Source organism: Podarcis liolepis (assembly GCF_965112155.1).
Source record: "Podarcis liolepis genome assembly, chromosome: 3".
In the NCBI taxonomy this organism is placed as follows: Eukaryota; Metazoa; Chordata; class Lepidosauria; order Squamata; family Lacertidae; genus Podarcis; species Podarcis liolepis.
This window is the reverse complement of record NC_139557.1, coordinates 7,373,172-7,395,344: the sequence shown is the minus strand read 5'-3', so window position 1 is coordinate 7,395,344 and position 22,173 is coordinate 7,373,172. Positions and strand designations below refer to the sequence as shown.

Here is a 22,173-nt window from a genome sequence, read left to right as displayed (position 1 = left end):
TGCATTTAAACCACTACTGGGTGAATTTGGGATATTTTATTTGGCTTCTTCTTCTTCTTTTTTAAATGAGACGTTCTTTGAAAAATGACACAAAAGTAAATAGTTTTACAAAGCAACAACCTAATCAGTCTCTCAAGCAGAATATAAATCATGGATTTCATTAACTGTTGGTAGCCAGTTTAAATTGTAGTCTTGTCCATAATGTCTATCTATCTATGTATGTCCGAGTTATATTAAAAACCTTTAAATGGCTTTGTAATACCAGCCACATCTAGCTATTATAATAATTAATGATAGTGTTTTATAAATCAATATATGTATTCTTGATAAATTCATATCCAGTTAATGGTGTAATTTAAATAAAAAATTAATGCAATAAAGGACATACAGGCATAGGCAGAAAATCTTTAAAGGTTAAGAGGCAAATTTGTCTAAATTCTTTTTTTATTTTTAATTTTTAAAAACCTCTCATTTTTTAGGGCAGCAGGGCTGGGGGGAAGAATTGCCCACTGAAACCCATTTGCCTAAAAGAGTCAACCTTATATTTTGTTTGCCATTTGGTTTTACTATTGTCTATAATTTCGCAAGCCTGATGCTTCAGAGTCTGTACTTCTGTAGAAGATTTAGGTTACAACAAATCAGGAGTTAGAGCAGGTGCTCTCAGCATGGATTCAAGGGGGGGAGGGAGGGACCCCTTTTTAAAATGTAATTTTACGTTTTTTAAATTTATGAACTTCTTATTCCAGATTTTGGTAGGTGAATGTTCTTTATTATATGTGTGCTCCATACTCCATAAATATGAAAACACAGCTCCAAAATCATAAGCGCATTGCAATGATTGTGTAAATCCTCAAGAATGTTTTCAGCCAACAGAAATATGTTCCTTATCTGCTGTTCTAAGTACAGTTAATCCAGTTTATTCAAAAAAATAACATGGGAGTAACTTGGGGGGGGGAACTTATCGCCCCCCTCCTTTCCTCCATAAGCTGCACATTCATATTAAATTACATAAAGTTTCTTTTATGGGTTATTGTATAGTTTACAGTTTATTTATAGCCTATAACAAAATGCATCCTGAAAAATAACACAAGGTTAGAAAAACAACCACGCTCACTGTGTATTATCATCCACAGCAATCTTAAACATATAATAATAATTGTTGCTTGTTTATATGTTGAACATTAAGCAAGGAATAGCCCACCAAATTTATGCAAAAAATTAAGCATGGCTATTGAGGCTGACATGATGCAGAAATGTTACTTTAATCCGGAGAGATTTGTTCCTGACGTTTTTCTTAACATTGCATTGCCTTATTTAGAACAGTAAAAGTGATTCGTCCAATCTCCCTTGACAAGGATGGAAGGCTGCAAGATGCCTCATGGAAGGAAAAAGGAATGGCTTTGCTGTTCTTTCACTTTAATAATACACCTTCATAGCCAATTTTTATTGTTTAAAAGTTTACATTTGCATTTCCACATGCAATTATATATAGTTCAGTGCTGAGAGGAAAGATGTGGTGGGGGAGAGGAGAGATAAAAATAAAAGTACAGTTAATAAGTGCACGTCAAAGTGAGCTGGAATAATGCAATCCATTTAAGATGTACTGTGATTTTAGGGAGAAAAAAACATGGCACAGATTTCTAGGAAACCTAATAAAAGAATACATCAACTGGTACAGATAAGTGAAGCAATGAAATATGTCAAGTTTTTAAATATATATGTTCATCTTCCATTGTATTTTTCCTCTTGGGACTACATATGTTGCTCTCAACTAGCCCCTGCCTCCAGATTATACTATGCAACAACAAGAACAACCAGCTACCTGAATCTTAGGCTTTATTAGCCTTTCAGCACTTTAAGGATATATCCTCTTCATTACATGAAGTGAAACAGGAATCTTTAAAATATTGATCCACAAATATCTGTAATGTTTTTTTAAGAAAGTGTTTTTAATCAAATGTAGGACGTTTCATTTTTTTTTTTTACATACAAATCACAGTATTTCTCCACTTAAATGAACGTTGTCTGCTTTTAACTCACTATGCTCATTTTGAGGGTAAAAATCAATGTACCTGATAATTTTGCTAAAATTATTTTTTCCCTCAGAATGTCTATCAAGCAGCTTAATATATTAGATTTAGGTGGATTTAGTCCTGCTAACTTCCACAGGACTCTCAAGAAAATCCTCTACAGCTAATTGGCATATATAAAACACTTACTTTTGGAGCTCTCCTTTTTTACTCCAATGAGACCATTTTCTGGAATAGACAGTTTAAGGCTTTGCTATTGACAGGCCAAAATCCAAGCAGGGGAGTTTAGCTGGTTTGTGGATCAAACATTTTGTTTCCTTGTGTGGTTATCCCCCTTGAGCCATGTGAAGTGGATTAGCATCACACCCACAAGTTCTCTCAGGATTCAAACCTGATTTCAGAAGAAACAGCATCCGTGTAAACAAATGCCTGTCCCAGCTGTGTAGAGTCAGCTCTCATCTGCAGATATTTACATCCACAAAACCACATTGTCAGAGCCAAGGAAATTATGCAACAACAGTGACTTGTTAAATAGGTTTTCCTCATCAGATAAGGACAAGTTTAAGGAGCCCTTGAGGCAAAGTATACTGATCTGGCCAGCTGACGGAGACCAAGATACAGGTAATTATTGCTATCACAGAACAATGGGTTAAAAGAAGGAATCGGCCTCATCCCTTCAACTGGACCGAGAGGGAGTTTATAAGGATATCCTGTTTGGAACATCGTAAATGTACGATCAGCTTTGGCAGCTATAAGCTGGCAAATGTGTTGAAGAAATCAGAGCACACTTCTCAGTAATAGCACAATCCAATTGGTTAAAAACATCTGACAGATATGACCATTCTCTGCAGCCCACATCATCCCAATTCCACCGGCCAGGCAGAAGATTTAAGAAAAGCAAAAGTCTTCGCTGCACAGCAAAGCTGCTTTGCTTCTTCGCATTCCTTGTGAGCACCAATTCCCTGTGACTGAAAACAGTCCTTGCTTATTAAGATGCTAAAGCTTTTCCTCTAGAGGACATACTAATTTCTGTGCAGGAATCACATGGTGTTGTAGGAAGAGTCCCGGTTTCCGAGGCAGACATCATGATTTAAGGAGGCAGAAGCTGAGCATCACTGCAATTTCAGTGTTAAAAGCGGTAATCTGTTTATGAGCTTTTTGCCTGAAGTTATATAAAAAAAACCCAAAACCGGAGGGTGTGGGGATAAACGCACACATGACAACATGCAACAACAAACAAACAGCTGGTTTAAAAGAACCAAACATTTTGCTTATAATTATTGAGCTCAGTGTAACTAACCATTCTGGGTGGATTCGCCTTTTGAGAATATTTCTCGCTTAGCAGACAGCAAGTTGCCAAAGGCTTCTTCTTGTGGCACGCAGAGGATTCGAGTAGCCATGATAAGAAATGTATTGCAATTTTAAAAGGCTCATACAAAGCCACTGGGAAGGGGGTGGAATCTAAACAAAGGATGTGTAAGCAATTTCATTTATTTTGATAAACCTCCCTCCTGCTCAAGAGCATTTTGCTGTCTTTGTCAAAGTGAATGACAACAATTTGGCCAACTCTCTCTAAGCCACACTCAGCAGTGACAGGCAAATTATCAGAGGCCCTGCACTCCTTATTATCAGAGGAGAAGTCATCAGGAGGACGCGTGGAAGATCCCTCTCCCCTGTCACTATTTGTCAGTGGGACAAGGGCCACTGCTATGGGGAGCTGACAGGTAATTTCAACAATAACAATTACTCCTATTACTGGTGTCATAAACAATTCGCCCAAGGCATGACAATAGCAAAGCTTTATAATTCAATGCCATATAAATAAATGCCAGCAGGTAACAAGTAATTTAGCTCCAATCAAGCCTTGGCCCTAGCATTAATATTGTTATTGCACGAAAATGGAAAATTGAAAAAAAAATTCAATAAGTTAATGAATTAAGAAAGGGTTCAAGGGCTAGCAAGAGCAGCAGCTTTAAAATCACCCTTTAAGATCCATTTTGCATTTGCAATACTGTACATTTACTATTTCACAAGATAACACAAGAGGCATGGTTCAGCTTACTTGTGTTTCTGCCCTAGAGAAAATGCGAATTTCACTGTATTCTTGTTTGTCTTCAGTTATTAAACTGCATATTTAAAATGTACATTAAGACCCAATGCGTCCCCTGCACTTCCCTATTTGTTTTAATACAGACAAAAATTGAATTGAAGAGGTCATACGGCTTAAGATAAGCTATTAGCAGCCTGATCCACAGGCCAGTTGAAGGGGATACTGGGACTTACATCAGGTTTAACCCTGTTAAGTTCAATATAGCAGCAATTCATATTTACTAAGCCGTGAATTAGGCTAAGAAGGTGTAGTTCAAAATTCAGTACATTGTATTTTTCCTTTTCCATTCAGGTTTGATGAGACAGCAACTGAAAGTTGTTTTATTGTACATATATATGTTGCAATAAAATGCTCTTTTCTCTGTTAGTTTCCTGCCTCACTTTTGCAAGCAGAGCCACAAAATTCAAATCCTGACATTAGCAAAATAAAGCACAAGCAAGTCTTATTACTCCATGTTGATCCGCCCAATTTGCAATTTTACTCTTTGTCCACTAAGACAATGTGGCATCACTTTGACAGGAGTAAAAGAATTTGAAAATCTCTAATTAGAAGAGCTGTGGAGCAATTAACGCATGTCAAATTTCACTTCATCAAGTGCCACTCTAATTTTCTCACTAAAAATTAATGGACTTTTTTTTTTGTATGTGCATGTCCCCTCAAGGCAATGTTGATTCAAATCTGCTCAAGAAGCAGCGTTGCACAGCTAAGCATCTTTTTGATTACAATCCGACACACTTCTAACTGCTTTCATTCTCACTGCCACAGATACTTTGTCAACAGTCAAATTACACCACGCTGATAACAATGCATAATGGTGTTCCTCAAAGGAGGTGCCTGTCATGGAACAGGGTTTCATAAAACGCGCCATCTTCTTCACTGAGAAACGCCACTGTTTTAAACCAAACTTTTTGTGTGGCTTCAGCAGCCCTTGCTCTGCATGTTTGCGTCTGTTTCATTGCAATTTAGTTAATTCTAGATCACAGGGAAAGACAGTTGTGACTGCTTAAAGATGGCAAGTGTAGAACGAAAAAGAAAGGAGGATATCACTTTTCACCATTTCTTCTCCAAGACAGGTTTCTATGTAGTATCCTGGAATTGCCCAACAGCTATTCAGCAAAAGACAAAGACACTCCTCATATGAACTGCCTTGTGATGTCAGTCGTAAAAGTTTTCCTGAGCAAAAGCTGCAAGTTTTGGCACAAATACTATAAACATAACAGAAAGTGTTCTTTTAATGGATAGTATTTGGATTCCAACAGAATTTGTATAATGGTAGTATTTGCCAGATTCCATCAAAAATAAAATAAATAATTAAAAACCGGAAGAGGCAAATGACAAATAGCTTTTTACATTTGAAAAAATAACTCTCGAGTGTTGCAAGATGTGGAAAAATGGGCTCATCTAAACGTTTTCATTTTTAAAGTTTATTTATTTATGGTTGATATGCAAGTACAGAAAAGCTTTAGGAGAAGGAGGGGGGGGGTTCCTTTTCTTTGATCAAAGCTGACTCTCAAAGACCTTGGAAAATTTCCAGTTATTCAAATGCCTTTCCCCTCCCCCAAATTAAAACATGTCTGTGTTGAACCACTAATTAGTGACTTAACTACCGTAATATACAACTTTGCTACAAATGTCAAACGTTATCTTTTGTGTTTGATTGCTTCTCATCATTTTAAACATCTTATATTTACAGTTTTTATGCCAAATTCATCTCTGTTGCTGGAACTTAATTAACCTGAATGGAAAGAGACCATTGGATAATAGTTCACATTTTCATTATATTCCCTTACTATTTTGACCATGTTGCCATTAACAGCTTGGTGCAACTTTATAACAATGTCTTGCAATCCACAGATGTCTCCTTTAGAAAATGTTCAGACATTTTCAGAGTTCTGGGGACAGTCATATAGATTTTTCCTTTGTCCCATTTTTGGCATTTATGTTCATAGAAACCAGATCTCAACACAAACTGCTGAAGCATTTAAAACTCCTCAGTGGTGGTGGGATGGAAACAACGTCATCAAAAGTTAAGCAAATCAAACTGATAAGATGTGTTTCCTTCTTATTAATGGTGATTCTATATTCCTTAAAAATGATAATGTGGGAATTAGACAAGATATATAATATACACTGCATATCAAAGACCATTTTAAAACATACAATCATTCTGGCATTTAAACAATAAGCAGGAAATAAATTGAATGTGAGGATGAGGTAAAGCAATACACGGATACAAATTTGAAAATATAACTTCAATGCAAAACAGTTTTTTCTTCAGGATTTTTGCTTTTGTTTTTAAAATGCTAAATAAACAATACATAATGCATCCCTCATCAGCCGCAAACCGTGAGGGCTCTGCACTCAAATAACAGGAAACATATTCAATTTTCCTAACAGAAGACAGTTCATTAAGCTGTGCCACATCAAATAAAACTTTAATTTCTTCAGCATCCGAGTCGCAATGAAAGCAATTGATGAAGATGAGCCATATGGTACTTCTATCAGCAAACACATATTGCTCATTCCCCAAAAGTTTTCTAATTCTGCTCCCCAGGCCTGTGTAATATAGATAATGTGCTCTGAGAGCAGCAACCATGAGGTATCTGGTGTACATTTCTAATACTGTATTTAATGGGAAATAATGAATCATAAAAGCCTGCGGAAGGCTGCTTTTGCTAACCTAAATCTCAGCTGTAATTTCATCGTTCTGTGCCTAAGATGCTGTTTGCCCTTTCTAAACAACAGCAACTGAATGTAATAATGCAGTCGCTTCAAACCTGGGTGGGAGGAGAAATTCTCCTTAATACACCCAGGCTTCATTTAACTCTTGAGGCTCCAAAGACACAGAAACTAGGATTAATAAGAGAGTATTGTATGCTATGAAAATATTACATACATGTGTACACAGGCACAAGGCACATGGAAATGCTTATTTTCATCTGTATCTATATGATTGTATTAAAATTTTTTTGAAGCTCTCCCAAACAGATAACTAAATGTGTGTGTGGTGGGGGGAATGATTTGAGACTCCAAAATTTGGAACTTTCGTAGTAGCAGCTGCAAACACCCAGACTTTAAAATGATTTTTTTTCTATGTACAAAAAATTGAAGGACAATTCCTGAATGAACAAGTCCATATAAAAGTATCATTTACAAGGTTAGGTACCAGTATATTGTGTTTAGATTTATACATTACTGATTCATGCAACTTTTTTTTTTAACAAGCTTTTAAATTATATTTTTATATCCAACGAGGATTTAAATATCATAAATTGCTAAGCAAAAATAGATGGGTTGAAGTTAAACATTACATGGCTCAGTCATGCAGAGTGTGCTGTTCTGAGAATGTCCTTACATCTGCAAAAAGTTCAGACGTTAAGCTAACACGTTTTCTTAAAGATATGGTACTTCCACTGTATGCTTTGGAAACATATTTAAGTGAATGTGTTGGGCAATATATGAATCCCAAACAATCACATTGCAAAGGAAGCCTTTGGAAAGTTAGAGACTGCCTTTAAAAGCTTATTAAAACCAGCATGTTCCATGTCTGTCTTTGAATTTAGAGACGTGATTGCCTTCATTAATGCTGCCTGTGCTTTTCCCGCAAATGTTTAAAGTGCCTGTTTTCTCCACACCTTCCCTTGCCCCAATGCTGATTCTCACTAGCTGTCCACTTGCGAGTTTTCTCCCCGTAAAATCTCAAACAACAAATTAATCTTCCTTATGCAGCGACATTTACCGGCAGGTGAAATATACCAAAACAACACGGTATTGAATGCAATGTCCTCAAAGAAGAGGTAAAATAAACCTGACCATCTCCAGCGAGAAAAAAATAAATACCCATTTCCAAAACGAAATAAGCACATTGATTATATTTCATGAATGTCTTAAAAACAAGTGTTTAAAGACTCCCACCCCCCTGTCCCCCCTGCTCCAAACAGCGCAGAAACCTCTGCCTGCTCCGATGGGTCACAATGACAATGGTCTATTGCAATGTAAAACAAGCTGCGGGATAAAAAGGTGCTTTCTGTTACCATTTTATCAAAGCTGTTCATCTTCTAGCTGCAGGCAGCATTTTGCCGGAATTGCAGATATTTCTCTGTCCAGGCGCCTTTGTTTGTGCATCTCATTTGCATATATTTATCACCAGCTGAGGGTGCTTTCAGCTCATTAAGACCTCCCCTCACATTATTTCATAAGCCAGCTGCTAGGAGGGATTTCACCTGTGGTGAGTGAGAAAAGAAGGGTAGAATAATAGTAATAATAATAATAATAATAATAATAATAATAATAATAATACTCCAAACACACAACGCAGCGCGCCCCCCCCATTCTTCATAAAAAGGAAATTTTCGGACTCTCTTCCCCTATAAATGGGCACCATTTGTGTTAAACAGCTTCTTGTCATGATAGATGCCTCCGAGGGTCAGGGGTGAAAGTTGATTTGAAGGTCAGCAGTAAAACAACAGACAAACCAGACGCCAAACTGGTTCCTGAGCTGTCGGTGGGAGCGCTGGTACAACCAGGTCTTGAACCTTTTCCAACCTCTAATAAAACAGGCTAAGAATCTGAAGTGGATCAAGCAGACCCCAGAGGAAGATGCGCAGAAACGCACACAAATAATATCGATATCAAGCAGCAACAGAAAAACAACGTGGGCAGCTGTCCCGCAGTACAGGCATGCTCCTATTGTTTCAAGAGCAGGGGAATTAATTCCACTTATTTATTTAAGGCGTGTCAACTCACTGCCTAAACCTGTTTCAGTGTCAAGATGAATAAAACTTTTATGGCTCATAAAATGGAGTAATTCATCTCAATGTTCTTTGTGGTGCTTTCCCCCCTCCCCTGGCATAGATAGGTCTCCGTTCGGAATGGTTGAGGCCAAATGTACTGTTGCTACGGGATGCACCACACGAAAAAAAGGGGGGGGCAGCGGCAGAATTATTTGATTGGCAAACGGAGAACGGCACAAACAATAAAGCAGAAGAGGTTAGAAGCTGATTAATCGCCTCCAAAATTCTCACAGGCAGTGCCTTCCTCGCCTGCATTTGCAAGCCTGCCTCGCTGCAAGCGGAGAGTTGCAATGTTGACCCTGAAACATTTAAAAATAAACAAATTTCAGGGAGGAATGTGTTTTGTTTTGTTTTGTTTTGTTTTGTTTTGTTTTGTTTTGCATATTATGTTGCTCACCTGCTTCTGCCTCAGTCATCCATTCGCTTAAGTTGGCCCTTCTCAGTTTTGCACTAGTGCGAACAATACGAAATTCTTACATTTATTAAAAAGTAGACCCAATCTCTTAACTGTAGACTCGTCTGAGTTTGCTACCCAGGTGTGGGGCTCGCAGCTAATAAAGCCTCACAAACCGATTCTTCCCACCCACCCAGGATGTTCACAGTAGTTGTAAAAAGTATAGCCTGAAATTTAATGCATTTGAATGTGCCATATCTGGCGAGTGAGAAGCAGACTCTCTCAAATAGCAAAGCTTAAATGGATTATCCAGGTTTGTCAAGGGAGGGAAAATGTACCTGCGACTTGTTTTAAATAGAATGAGGACACCTTTGAAGTAATGGGAAATAATTTACAGCAGAATTGCCGCCCCTGCACCCAAAAAAATAAAAGGCAATTTCAATTTTAAGAAATGTCTGTAAAATAAACTTTTATGACATGTCTGTAAAATTAATATTCAAATACTGGTCTCTGCTTAGATATATCTATGATACTTAGTCATTGGTTTGTTTATAGTGAAAGGGAATCTGGAATAAACAAATGCCATTTTGTTTAGTGTTTCATCCAAAATGCTCATCACAGTAACACGGTGTTTTCATTGTGTGAATTGCAGGTTCTCTTCAAACTTACGTTTCCTTTACAAATTCAGATCACTGTCACTTTTTCAGCATTCGCTGCCTACAATGTGAAGACATCCCCATTTTTAGCTTCAGCTCATCTTATCCAAAACAAGCCTTGACTCAAAAAAACTCTGAAAGAAACATGAAAAATAGGAGATATTCATAATGACCAAACTCTGCCTCAGTAACAGCTTGAATTTCCACCTTGGCCTGCATTTAAAAATTTCCCTTTTATTTCACCTAAAGAAAGAGTGCCTTTAAAACTTTTGAAATCTTGTTCTTACCTTGATTTATTTATTTTTAACAACTTGAATAAGTTCATTACGGCTATCTTGGCGTTTGTTCTCTCTTAAGAAACACAGAATACACCCCAGATCCCAAACAGATCTCTTACTCCCCCAAAAGATCTTTAACCATGTTTCTCATTTTTCTTTGCCTCTAATCTAATCGCTAATTCCTTCACTTGGTCAAGAAGTTAAAAATGTTAAGTGCTAGCAGCGCCTCCTTCCTCCCCCTCATATCTGTCTCTGTTTATGGAACGGGCCCTGGTTTCCTCCCTCGCTTGTTCAGCTCCAGGTCTTCAGGTCAGGAGACTGTAAATACACACAGCACTGCCCCAACCCATAAATCTGAGCAAAGGGCAGGCATATATATTCAGATAAGCAATGTGGAGGGGAAAGAAAGGAAAGACAGAACAAACAGAGTCTGTAGAGCGCCAGGCGTTTTCCTAGAAACAAAATTAAAATGCCAACAAACCTCTCCGTAAGGCAGTGGAAGGAGAGAAGTCTTCTTGCTGAACATCGGCCTCTAAAAGATGAGTTTGGAATCATCACCGTTCTCCTCCCACTGTTTATATACAAATGAGTAAAATAAATGCATTTTATTGCCTTCGAGACAGTGAAAACAAACAAAGGCATCGCACTTACATTCCTGCATGCTGTTCTGGTGTCTCCCAATTGCAACCGGTTGTTTTGGTACCCAGTTCCTCACCAACTTAAGAAACCCCAAGAACAGCACTAATTCCTTTCTACAAGAAATCCCAATCCCAGGGAGGGTGGGGTACAAATAAATTATTAATTATTATTATTATTATTATTATTATTATTATTAAAGGACCCAATGAGACAGGGCTGAAACCACCTTACCAACCCCCCTCCCACTAATAATCAATTATTTCATCAAATAGGATTTGGTGCTAATGTTTGCCAAATGGCACATGCATCGTTGTCACTCACCTCTCAACATGTATGCAAATTGTTGACATCCTATAATAATCTAAATTTCTGGGTGGCTTTGGCCGACCGCCATGACGGCAGGATACCCCCACCTGGCCATTCCTAGCATCTGAGTAGATAGAGTTTAATGCTGGGATCAAGAACAAGCTAGGAAGATGTCAGCATTTCACAAAGCAATCTAGGTAAGAATTGCAGTTGCCTCCTTGTAGTGTTGGCTGGTGTTCCCTGAGCACAGAAAGCAGAATTGACTGACGTTTTGCTCTTACACGAATACACCAAACTTCACAAAGCCTTCCCTCCTCAGTTCAGTCAGGCTGACATTTCCTCACACTGCTCTCATATTCACCTCTCCTGCTCTCTGATATCTGGTGTAAATAGGACCTGCTATTAGACAGCTTTCCTTTTTCACTTTGATTCAGGTGAGGTGTAACATACTGCAGATGTACCAGTGAGAGAAGCCATTACACGAAGGGCCTTTTCCCCTTCCTCAGTTGAAAAAGAAGTGAAAACTTCAGTGACTTGGCAGACCTCTGCAGAAAATCATAGCAGAGAGAGTGCACAATTTATTGTAAGGCCAATTCCCTCCCCAGTATGGTGGGTGTTTTCGGGGTTTTTTGCAGTTACTTGAAACAAATGTAAATCAATTGTCATTAGTTCTGGCACATACTGGCAAGTTGTTGAATTAAAGGTTTTCAGTCATATGACAGAAGTTGTCTCCTTCCACACACACAAACATTCCAGGCCTAGTCCTTTTCCATCAAAAGGATTTAGAAGAACATTTTCAAGGTTTCCAAGCATTTCAGAGTATTAGTGTGGGTTTTTAATTTAAGTTTTTGAAGTCAAATCTTGATTTCATACGTATTAGAACTGAAAAACTTTTACATTTAAAATAGATTGTTACATGAAACTGTCATATCAATATTAGTTCCCTTGGTGGAAATGACTGACAGACAAATGGCGCAAATGATAATTTGTTAATACATATCCAAGAAATTAGTAATAACTAGTTTCTTAATAAAAAGAATCTTTCCAGTAGCACCTTAGAGACCAACTAAGTTTGTTATTGGTATGAGCTTTCATGTGCATACACACATCTTCAGGTGTATCTGAAGAAGTGTGCATGCACACAAAAGCTCATACCAATAACAAACTTAGTTGGTCTCTAAGGTGCTACTGGAAGGAATTTTTTTATTTTGTTTCGACTACGGCAGACCAACACGGCTACCTACCTGTAACTAGTTTCTTAATATTTGCTGATATGATGAATAATACTTTTGCATTTTCTCTATATGGATTTTAATTTATTTGACCTGAGGTAATTAGCTAACTTTAAATTTTGGGTCTTCTAAAGCAGATATTGGTTTATGTTCTGCCCTATTGTAAAATTATCTGCCCCACAGAAATGTTTTAAACGTTTGCTTAAATGCTCAGCAGGAAAGTTCTCTAAAGTACAATTGGCTTTTAATCTGCATTTTTTTCTTTACTGCGTGGGTCCAGGTTATCTTAATATCCGCCTGATCCATTATGTCCTGACCTTATCACTGAGGTTTTCGGGACAGTCTTTGTTGGTGGTCTCCCATGGCTCACATGCCATGGTCTGTAACTACCAGAATCTGTGCCTTCGGTTTAGTGGGCTCGAGATGGTGGAGCTGAGAGTGGACAGGCACCTTCCTGACTGACCTTCAGGCCCAGGAATAAGACTTTCTTGTTTCATCAGGCATTTTAAGGTAATATTTGGTTTTATGATTATTTTTATTGTCTTATTGCCTGGATAGCTCAGTCGGTAGAGCATCAGACTTTCAATCTGAGGGTCCAGGGTCCATGTCCCTGTTTGGGCAATTAATTTTGGCTGCTGGGATAGCTCGGTCAGTAGAGCATGGGACTTCTAATTTCAGGGTTATGGGTTCGAGCCCAACACTGAGCAAAAGATCCCTGCATTGCAGGGGGTTGGACTAGATGACCCTCGTAGTCCCTTCCAACTCTACAATTCGATGATTAGGTTTTCTGTGAATTGTTTTTATGCGTACCACTCAAAAATATGAATAAATAAGCAGTATAAGGTAAAGGGACCCCTGACCATTAGGTCCAGTCGTGGCGGACTCTGGGGTTGCGGTGCTTATCTCGCTTTATTGGCAGAGGGACCCGGCGTACAGCTTCCAGGTCATGTGGCCAGCATGACTAAGCCGCTTCTGGCGAACCAGAGCAGCGCACGGAAACACCATTTACCTTCCTGCTGGAGTGGTACCTATTTATCTACTTGTACTTTGAAGTGCTTTCAAACTGCTAGGTGGGCAGGAGCAGGGACCGAGCAACGGGAGCTTTTTTTTTTTTTTATAAAATTTTTATTGGTTTTACAACATTTTTAAGAAAAACAGACAAACACTAAAAATGACAAACATACACGTATAGTTTCAAACATATTTTCATAAACCTCTTTTCTTGGACTTCCCCATACCCCCCCTCTCTGCATCCCAATGTCCATAGTTCAACTAGCAACTCCCAATTGTTACTTTCCAATCTCTATCATCTTAGTCCTCTTTTATAATCTGACCTTATATCCCTGTACCCCTTTGTTTCTGGAAACCACGGCATTTTAGCATTCATTAAGTTTATAGTAGTCCTTAAGATAGCTTTTGAATTTTCTCCATTCTTCTTCCACCGTCTCTTTTCGTTGGTCACGGATTCTGCCTGTCATCTCGGCCAGTGTCATATAGTCCATCACTTTCATCTGCCATTCTTCCAAAGTGGGTAAATCTTGTGTCTTCCAATACTTTGCGATGAGTATTCTTGCTGCTGTTGTGGCATACATGAAAAAAGCTCTATCTTTCTTTGTCACCAATTGGCCGACAATGCCCAAGAGAAAGGCCTCTGGTTTTTTAGGAAAGGTACATTTAAGTACCTTTTTCATTTCATTATAGATCATTTCCCAGAAGGCCTTAATCTTCGGGCATGTCCACCAAAGGTGATAAAAGGTACCTTCAGTCTCTTTACATTTCCAACATTTGTTATCGGGCAAATGATAGATTTTTGCCAGCTTGACTGGGGTCATGTACCACCTGTATACCATTTTCATAATGTTTTCCTTTAAGGCATTACATGCCGTAAATTTTATACCGGTGTTCCATAACCATTCCCAGTCAGCTGACATAATGTTATGTCCAACATCCTGAGCCCACTTAATCATAGCCGATTTAACTGTTTCATCCTGTGTGTTCCATTTCAACAACAAGTTATACATTCTAGATAAATTCTTAGTATTGGGTTCTAACAGTTCGGTTTCTAATTTTGATTTTTCCACCTGAAAACCGACTTTCCTGTCCTGTTTAAAAAATTCCATTATTTGGCGATATTGGAACCAATTTTCTACTTTATGCTTCAATTTCTCCTGACTTTGTAGTTTGAACTTATCTCCATCCTGTTCTAAAATTTCCCAATACTTCGGCCATCCGACCTCCATATTAAGTTTCTTCACTGCTTTAGCCTCCACTGGTGACACCCATCTAGGGGTTTTGTTTTCCAATAGATCTTTATATCTTATCCAAACATTAAACAATGCTTTTCTGACAATGTGATTTTTAAAGGCACTGTTGACTTTATCATACCAAAGATATGCATGCCAACCAAAAGCGTTATTGAAACCTTCCAGATCCAAGATGTCCGTGTTCTCGAGGAGCATCCATTCTTTGAGCCAGCAAAAAGCTGCTGCCTCATAGTACAATTTTAGGTCCGGCAGGGCAAAACCCCCTCTTTCTTTAACATCTGTCAATATTTTAAATTTAATTCGGGGCTTTTTGCCCTGCCAGACAAATTTCGAGATATCTTTGTGCCACCTCTTAAAACATTCCATCTTATCAATAATCTGCAAGGTCTGAAACAAAAATAACATTCTAGGCAATACATTCATTTTAATTACTGCAATTCGGCCTAACATTGACAGTTTCAAATTTGACCATATTTCTAAATCTTTTTAAATTTCTGACCAACATTTTTCATAGTTGTCCTTATACAAATTCTGATTCTTAGATGTTAAGTAAACCCCTAGGTATTTGACCTTCTTGACCACAGTCAAACCTGTTTCCTCTTGAAATTTCTCCTTTTCCATATCTGTTAGGTTTTTCCCTAAAACTTTGGTTTTTTGCTTGTTCAACTTAAATCCAGCTACCTGACCAAACTGTTGTATTATTTCTAAAACCTTTTTCGTACTAGTGTTTGGCTCTTGCAAAGTCAATACTAGGTCATCTGCGAACGCTCTTAACTTATAATGTTTAGCTCCGACCTGCACACCTTTGACCTGCTGGTCATTTCTTATCATATTCAGCAACACCTCCAGAACTGAAATAAAAAGTAATGGGGAAATCGGGCACCCCTGTCGTGTTCCTTTTTCTATCTTAAGTTCCTCAGTCACAACATTGTTTACAATCAGTTTGGCTTTTTGTTCAGAATATATTGCAGCCATACCATTCTCAAAACCCTGACCTACCCCCATCCCATGAAGATTCTTCCTCATAAAACTCCAAGAAATATTGTCAAAGGCTTTCTCCGCATCCACAAAGATCAATACTGCTTTAGTGTTTATATTCACCTCTAGCTTTTCCAAAATATCTATTACATTCCTTACATTGTCTGCTAGATGTCTTTTAGGGAGAAAGCCTGCTTGGTCTTTATGAATCTTCTCCATCAAGACTCTTTTAAATCTTTTTGCCAAAATGTCTGCAAAAATTTTGTAATCCACATTAAGCAGAGATATTGGGCGGTAGTTCTTAAGTTGGGTCTTTTCAGTCTCTGACTTTGGTATGAGTGAAATATATGCCTCTTTCCACGATTCAGGTGCCTTTTTTCCCTCAAGGATCTCATTACAAACTTCTCTTAGTGGTTGAGTCAACCATTCCTTCAGCGATTTGTAGTATCTGGAAGTCAGTCCATCTGGTCCCGGAGATTTGCCCAGTTGCATATTCTGAATGGCAGCCTCTACCTCTTGTTCTGAGATTCTCTGGTTCAAATCCATCTTACTTTGATGAGAGATGTTTTGTAGTCCATATTTTCCGAGGAATTTGTCTATATCTTCTTCATTTTGCGGGCCTTGGGTGTAGAGTTTTTTAAAATAACTTAAAAAGCAATTTCTGATTTCATTGGGTTTGGATATGTTCTTTCCATCCACCTCTAGGCTTGTAACTGTATTTAGTTTCTGCCTTTTCTTCAGTTGCCATGCCAAAAGTTTGCCACATTTATTTGCTGATTCAAAAGTCTTTTGCTTCATTTGCCTTATCTTCCATTCAATCTCTTGGTTCATCAATTCCATATATTGTGTTTGATATAATTTGATCTCTCTTAAAATGTCCTGAGACTTTGGTTTTGTTCTTAATTTCCTCTCTCCTTCCTTTATCATTTCCAGAATCTTCTCTTTTTTCTCATTTTGTTTTTTCCTCTTTATTGAGTTTTGTTGAATCAAAAATCCTCTCATCACCGCTTTACTTGCGTCCCAGATCACTCTTTTCTCCACGTCGGTCCTCAAATTTATTTCAAAATAGTCTTTTAGGGTCTTTTGGGCCTTCGTGAGAATCTCCTTGTCTCGAAAGAGGGTGTCATTCATTCTCCATCTAAATTGACCAGTTGTTGTGAGTTTCATCTCCATCTTCACGGCGTTATGGTCGGAGCAAGTTTTTGGGCAGATTTCCACTTTCTTAATCTTTGGAGCCATTCCACTAGTAACCCAGATTTGATCGATTCTGGTCCAGGTCATCATTGCTTGGGAGAAAAAGGTTCCCTCTCTCTCCAGAGGATTCCTTGTTCTCCAAATATCTATCAAGTCCATGTTTTCAGTCATTTCGAAAAAAGTCTTAGGGAGTCTCCCTTCTTTGGTGACTGTAAGTCTTTGTGCCTTATCCATATTGGTGGAGACCACGCCATTCATGTCTCCCATAATTATCATATTGTAATCCAGATAGTCCATCAAAGTTTCATGAAGTCTCTTAAAGAAGTCGGATTTGCCTTCATTTGGTGCATAAATTCCAACAACTAAGAATTTTTCTCCTTGTACTTGTATCTCCACAGCCAGATATCTCCCTTGTTCATCTTTAAATATCATTTTTGGAGCCCATTTCTCCTTCACATATATTACAACTCCTCTCTTCTTAACTTTGTCTGATGAGATAAATTCTTGTCCTAGCCTTTTATTTGAAAGTAATCTCCTGTGGGCTCTGGTTATGTGAGTTTCTTGTAAGCATATCAAGTCCAATTGTTCTCTATTCAATATATGAAATACTTGTCTTCTCTTCAAAGGCCCATTGAGCCCATTACAATTCCAACTAAGGAATTGCAGAGCCATCTTGTTATTTTCCTAAGGCTCCTCCAACAGCTCCAAGTTGTTGCTCTTCTTCTGATGGTGGTGGTTTTTGTCCAAACGAGAGATTCAGGATATCCAGTGCTCTCCTCTGTTCTGCAAGTGCGTCCACAGTCCCCTTCTGTAAATCCTCCTGGTATCTTGCCAAAAATTTGTCTTTATCTTGAATTGTCTTTATTTTCACTTTCTTTGCCTTGTAATCGAATGACAGTCCTTGTGGGAACTCCCACCTGAAACGAATAGAATTCTTCTTTAGCAAGAGAACCAAGTCCTTGTAGAAGTTTCTTAAATCCAAAATGTATTTTGGGATGTCTTTAAAGATCTGTACAGCTGAATTTCCAATTTGCAAGGCCTTTTCAAAGTGTAATCCTAGTATTTTGTCTCTTTCCTCCTTGGATCTGAGTGTAATCAGACAACGGGAGCTTACCCCGTCGTGGGGATTCGAACTGCCAACCTTCTGATCGGCAGGCCTTAGGCTCTGTGGTTTAACCCACAGCGCCACCCGCGTTCCTTAATAAGAAGTATAGAAATTTCTTAAATAATTAAAATGAATATATACAAACTTTTTAAATGCTCAGGTAGGGATGCAAGAAATATTTACAGGGAAGTTCATACCAAAGTCAATGAAGATGAATGAAAATGGGGGGCAATTTCATCAAAAACCAATTTGGGGTTGGTGGTTGAAAGGCGGGCAGGTGGGCAAGAGACCATTACTGGGATCTTACTGGAAGCTGGCCGTGTGGCATGCCAGAGCGCCCATTACCCTTCACTAACCCCTTGGGGTCAGTCCTGGTCAAGCGTCATCATTTGACCACCATCAGTATAAAACTAAATGTTTAAATTAATGCAAGAGGCTTCTTTGAAATGCACGTGCCCAAATTCTTGTCACTTAAAAAGGTAAAGGACCCCTGACAGTTCAGTCCAGTCGTAGACGACTTTGGGGTTGCAGGCTGAGGGAGCTGGTGTTTGTTTGCAGACAGTTTTTCCAGGTCATGTGGCCAGCATGACTAAGCCGCTTCTGGCGAAACCAGAGCAGCACACGGAAACACCATTTACCTTCCCACTGGAGTGGTACCTATTCATCTACTTGCACTTTGACGTGCTTTCGAACTGCTAGGTTGGCAGGAGCAGGGACCGAGCAACGGGAGCTCACCCCGTTGCGGGGATTCGAACCGCCAACCTTCCGATTGGCAAGCCCAAGACTCAGTGGTTTACACCACAGCGCCACCTGTGTCCCTTCTTGTCACTTACACCAAAACAATTGCCAGTTTTTGTCCAACAAAGAAAATGGTCAGCTTCCAAATGGGTGCATACAGACGCCTTTGTTGTACCCGTTGAAAAGTTACTCCTGAAAATTAGCAGGGTGGGGAAGGATTCTCTGGAGATGCATTTGATGCAGATGAGGCAATGCAGTATGAAGCAAAAATTGGCAAAGCCCCCGTATGTGCATATGGATGTACTTTAGGTGTCTGGAGTGTGTTTGTTGTATCCATTCCAACTATCAGTATAAATCGAGAACATTCGATTGGTAAACTTTATAACCCTCACTTTACAACCCTATCCATGAATAAATGGGAAAGTTCTATAATATTTTTCCCCTGTATATACAGGCAAGTTTCATGTTTTCTTAGGTAATTTGTCATATTTTTAAAGGGAATAAAGCTAATTGGTTTATAGCTATCAGATTCCTCTGAAATTGTCAGAGGCAATTCATATGAAACTTAGAGTCTGAGTGTTTGGCTGGATAACCCTAAAAATATTCAGGGCTTATCTAAGCCTCAGTAAAACCTATCAGTACCATTTTAAAACTCTGGAAATTGAGCTAAAACTGTCTTGAGAGAGGTATCTTTCTTTGTAAGATTACCACTACTTCCTGACTGAAACCAGACTTGAGAAATATGGTGAGAATCACTTTTTTGTGGTATTTCAGCTTTCAATCCAAGTCAAAACCAGGAAGTGCAGAAGTAGGTGAAAATTAAAATCACTAAGAAAATAAGTTTCACAAAGGCTTGATTCCCAAAAGCCTTCTGGAAAGTTGAAAAAAAATATGCCATTAACTCCCATGAATGTCTGTCACAAGGAATGCTTTCCATAGTCAAATCCTACTTTTATAGACTGAATCCCCGTGTTGTCTGTTTCCCTCAAAAGTCAGATCTGCTTGCATTTTATCCAGGCCAGTTCATAAATCCCAAGTCATAAATCTATATGCTGTCCCAGACTGCTGGATTTTGCATCTGTAACTTTGGAAAACGGAGAGTAAAAAGATTTACACAACTGCATGTAGACAGAATCCTCCTTGTTGATTCCTCAGCTGATTCCTCTGTTGCTGATTTGAGGAAGAATATTTTGGACGGAGTCTTCTATTGAGATGTATATTCCTGAGATGAGGCAAAATGAAGACATGATTTCTTAGTTGCACAGGGTTTTTGGAAGGGATTGGACAGGCTTATTTATTGCACTTGGTCCTAGCAGTCCACATACCTGCGTATCTTGTGCCTGCACCGGCCTGCTGTTGTCTCTCTCTCTCTCTCTTTTTTTTAAAAAAGATATTTATTAGAAGTTTAAAAATTACAGCAAAAAAAAGAAAGAAAACAATAACAAGTTTAACAAGACATACATTACAATACATAAAAAGAAAAACATAAAAAACAATACAACAATACAGCAAATAAACGAAAACACACATCCAATATTCCACATCTTTACCTTTCATTTACTTGTTTCATCGACCTCCTCACACCTCCCTTTTTTGTATTCTAGTACAATTAATTATTTCAGCAAATTCCTTCCATCTTTCTCAATTTTTGTTCTATAATTTATCTTAATGGTCTAACCTTACGGCCTGCTGTTGTCTCAGTGAGGTGAATGCACGTAGCACTTACGCTCCATAGCAGAAGCCAGGCTGCAGTCCTGGCCTGCCATTTTCTGCCCCCTGTGCCAAATTCTCCAGAAGCCATAAACTGGTGGTGTGTAAGCCTATTCACGCACCATGCCTTAAAAGCATCCGATTAAAAACTGTAATTTTATTTGTTTCTTTCATTAAATTTATGCACATTTTGATTGTAAAAAAACCACACCCCTCAAAGCAGTTTACAAAAAGATATAATGCACGAGAACAGCAGCTGGGGGAGGTTTCCTTGGTTTTTTTTTGCAACCAGAAAGAGAAATCTAGTCACAGTTTCTGATAATAATTTATTCCAATCTGCTGAAAGGTGGAATTTTTTGAGGGAATAGAAGCTGAGTTGTTCACTGGAAGGGGTACACTTAAGTTGGCCATCCGATAACACAAAAGGTAAGCAATTAACCTACCTTGGGTGGAAAATAATTTCCCTAAGTATCTTGCATGGCTTCCTGGGGAGCACGGAACAAACCCAGATAGAGGGGGGAACAAACTTTATGGGCAGAGGACATAGAGTATCAATGAGTACAGTGGTGCCTCGCAAGACAAAATTAATTCATTCCGCGAGTTTTTTCGTCTTGTGGTTTTTTTTTCATCTTGCGAAGTACGGTGTCGGAAAAGTTTTGGAAAAGCTTCAAAAATCACCAAAGTCTTCAAAAACCTCAAAAAAGGCTACCACACCGCGTTCTATGAGTTGCTCCTCGAAGTCAAGTCGCAACTGTATTAACGGTGTTAAGAAAAAGGAAACAAACTTGCAAGACGTTTCCGTCTTGTGAAGCAAGCCCATAGGGAAAATCGTCTTGCGAAGCAACTCAAAAAACCAAAAACCCTTTCGTTTTGCGAGTTTTCCGTCTTGCGAGGCATTCGTCTTGCGAGGTACCACTGTATCAATGTTCTGAGCATGGAGGTGCTGCATGGACTGAGTGCAGTTGTGTCTCGCTGCTACAGACCAGGCTTCCTCCACCTCGGCCCTCCAGATGTTTTGAGACTACAATTCCCACCATCCCTGACCACTGGTCCTGCTAGCTAGGGATTGTGGGAGTTGTAGGCCAAAAACATCTGGAGGGCCGAGGTTGAGGAAGGCTGCTCCAGAGGGACAGGCTCATCTTGGACTCCTTGAGTGGGAATGGACCTCCTGATTATCGAGAGTTAGGTGGGCACCTGGGCAGGGCTCCTAGATTCAACATGCACCTTACAGGTGGACCTTGAGGAGCCTGCTGGTGCAACATCTGCTTGAGCTGGCTTCACAATGGGCTTCACAATATATTGTAATTGTTTTATAGATGATGTGTTAATTACTTTATATTATTTATGCCATATTTGTGATGTTCTATTATGCTTTATTCTGTTATTGTTATTTACTGTGTGTAAGCACTGGGGATGCGGATGGCGCTGCAGGTTAAACCACAGAGCCAAGGACTTGCCAATCAGAAGGTCGGCGGTTCGAATCCCCGTGATGGATGAGTTCCCGTTGCTTGGTCCCAGCTCCTGCCAACCTAGCAGTTCGAAAGCACGTCAAAGTGCAAGTAGATAAATAGGTACCACTCCGGCGGGAAGGTAAATGGCTTTTCTGTGCGCTGCTCTGGTTCGCCAGAAGTGGCTTAGTCATGCTGGCCACATGACCCAGAAGCTGTACGCTGGCTCCCTCGGCCAGTAAAGCAAGATGAGCGCCGCAACGCCAGAGTCGGCCACAACTGGACCTAGTGGTCAGGG

The 22,173-nt window shown here is 39.1% G+C and overlaps 2 long non-coding RNA genes across 2 annotated transcripts in view; one reads left to right on the top strand and one right to left on the bottom strand.

The window, feature by feature from the left end:
- Window positions 1-5,935, top strand: part of LOC310703225 — a 95,471-nt gene extending 89,536 nt beyond the window's left edge. The window contains exons 3-4 of the long non-coding RNA XR_014524011.1: window positions 1,319-3,754; window positions 5,210-5,935. This is a non-coding gene — a long non-coding RNA (uncharacterized lncRNA). The remainder of the gene's footprint in view (window positions 1-1,318; window positions 3,755-5,209) is intronic.
- Window positions 3,384-10,961, bottom strand: LOC310703216. Its single transcript, XR_014524002.1, has 4 exons — window positions 10,743-10,961; window positions 9,997-10,117; window positions 5,931-8,363; window positions 3,384-3,491 (listed from the first exon to the last, which is right to left on the bottom strand). It is a non-coding gene; the product is annotated as an uncharacterized lncRNA (long non-coding RNA).
- Window positions 10,962-22,173: the final 11,212 nt, after the last annotated feature.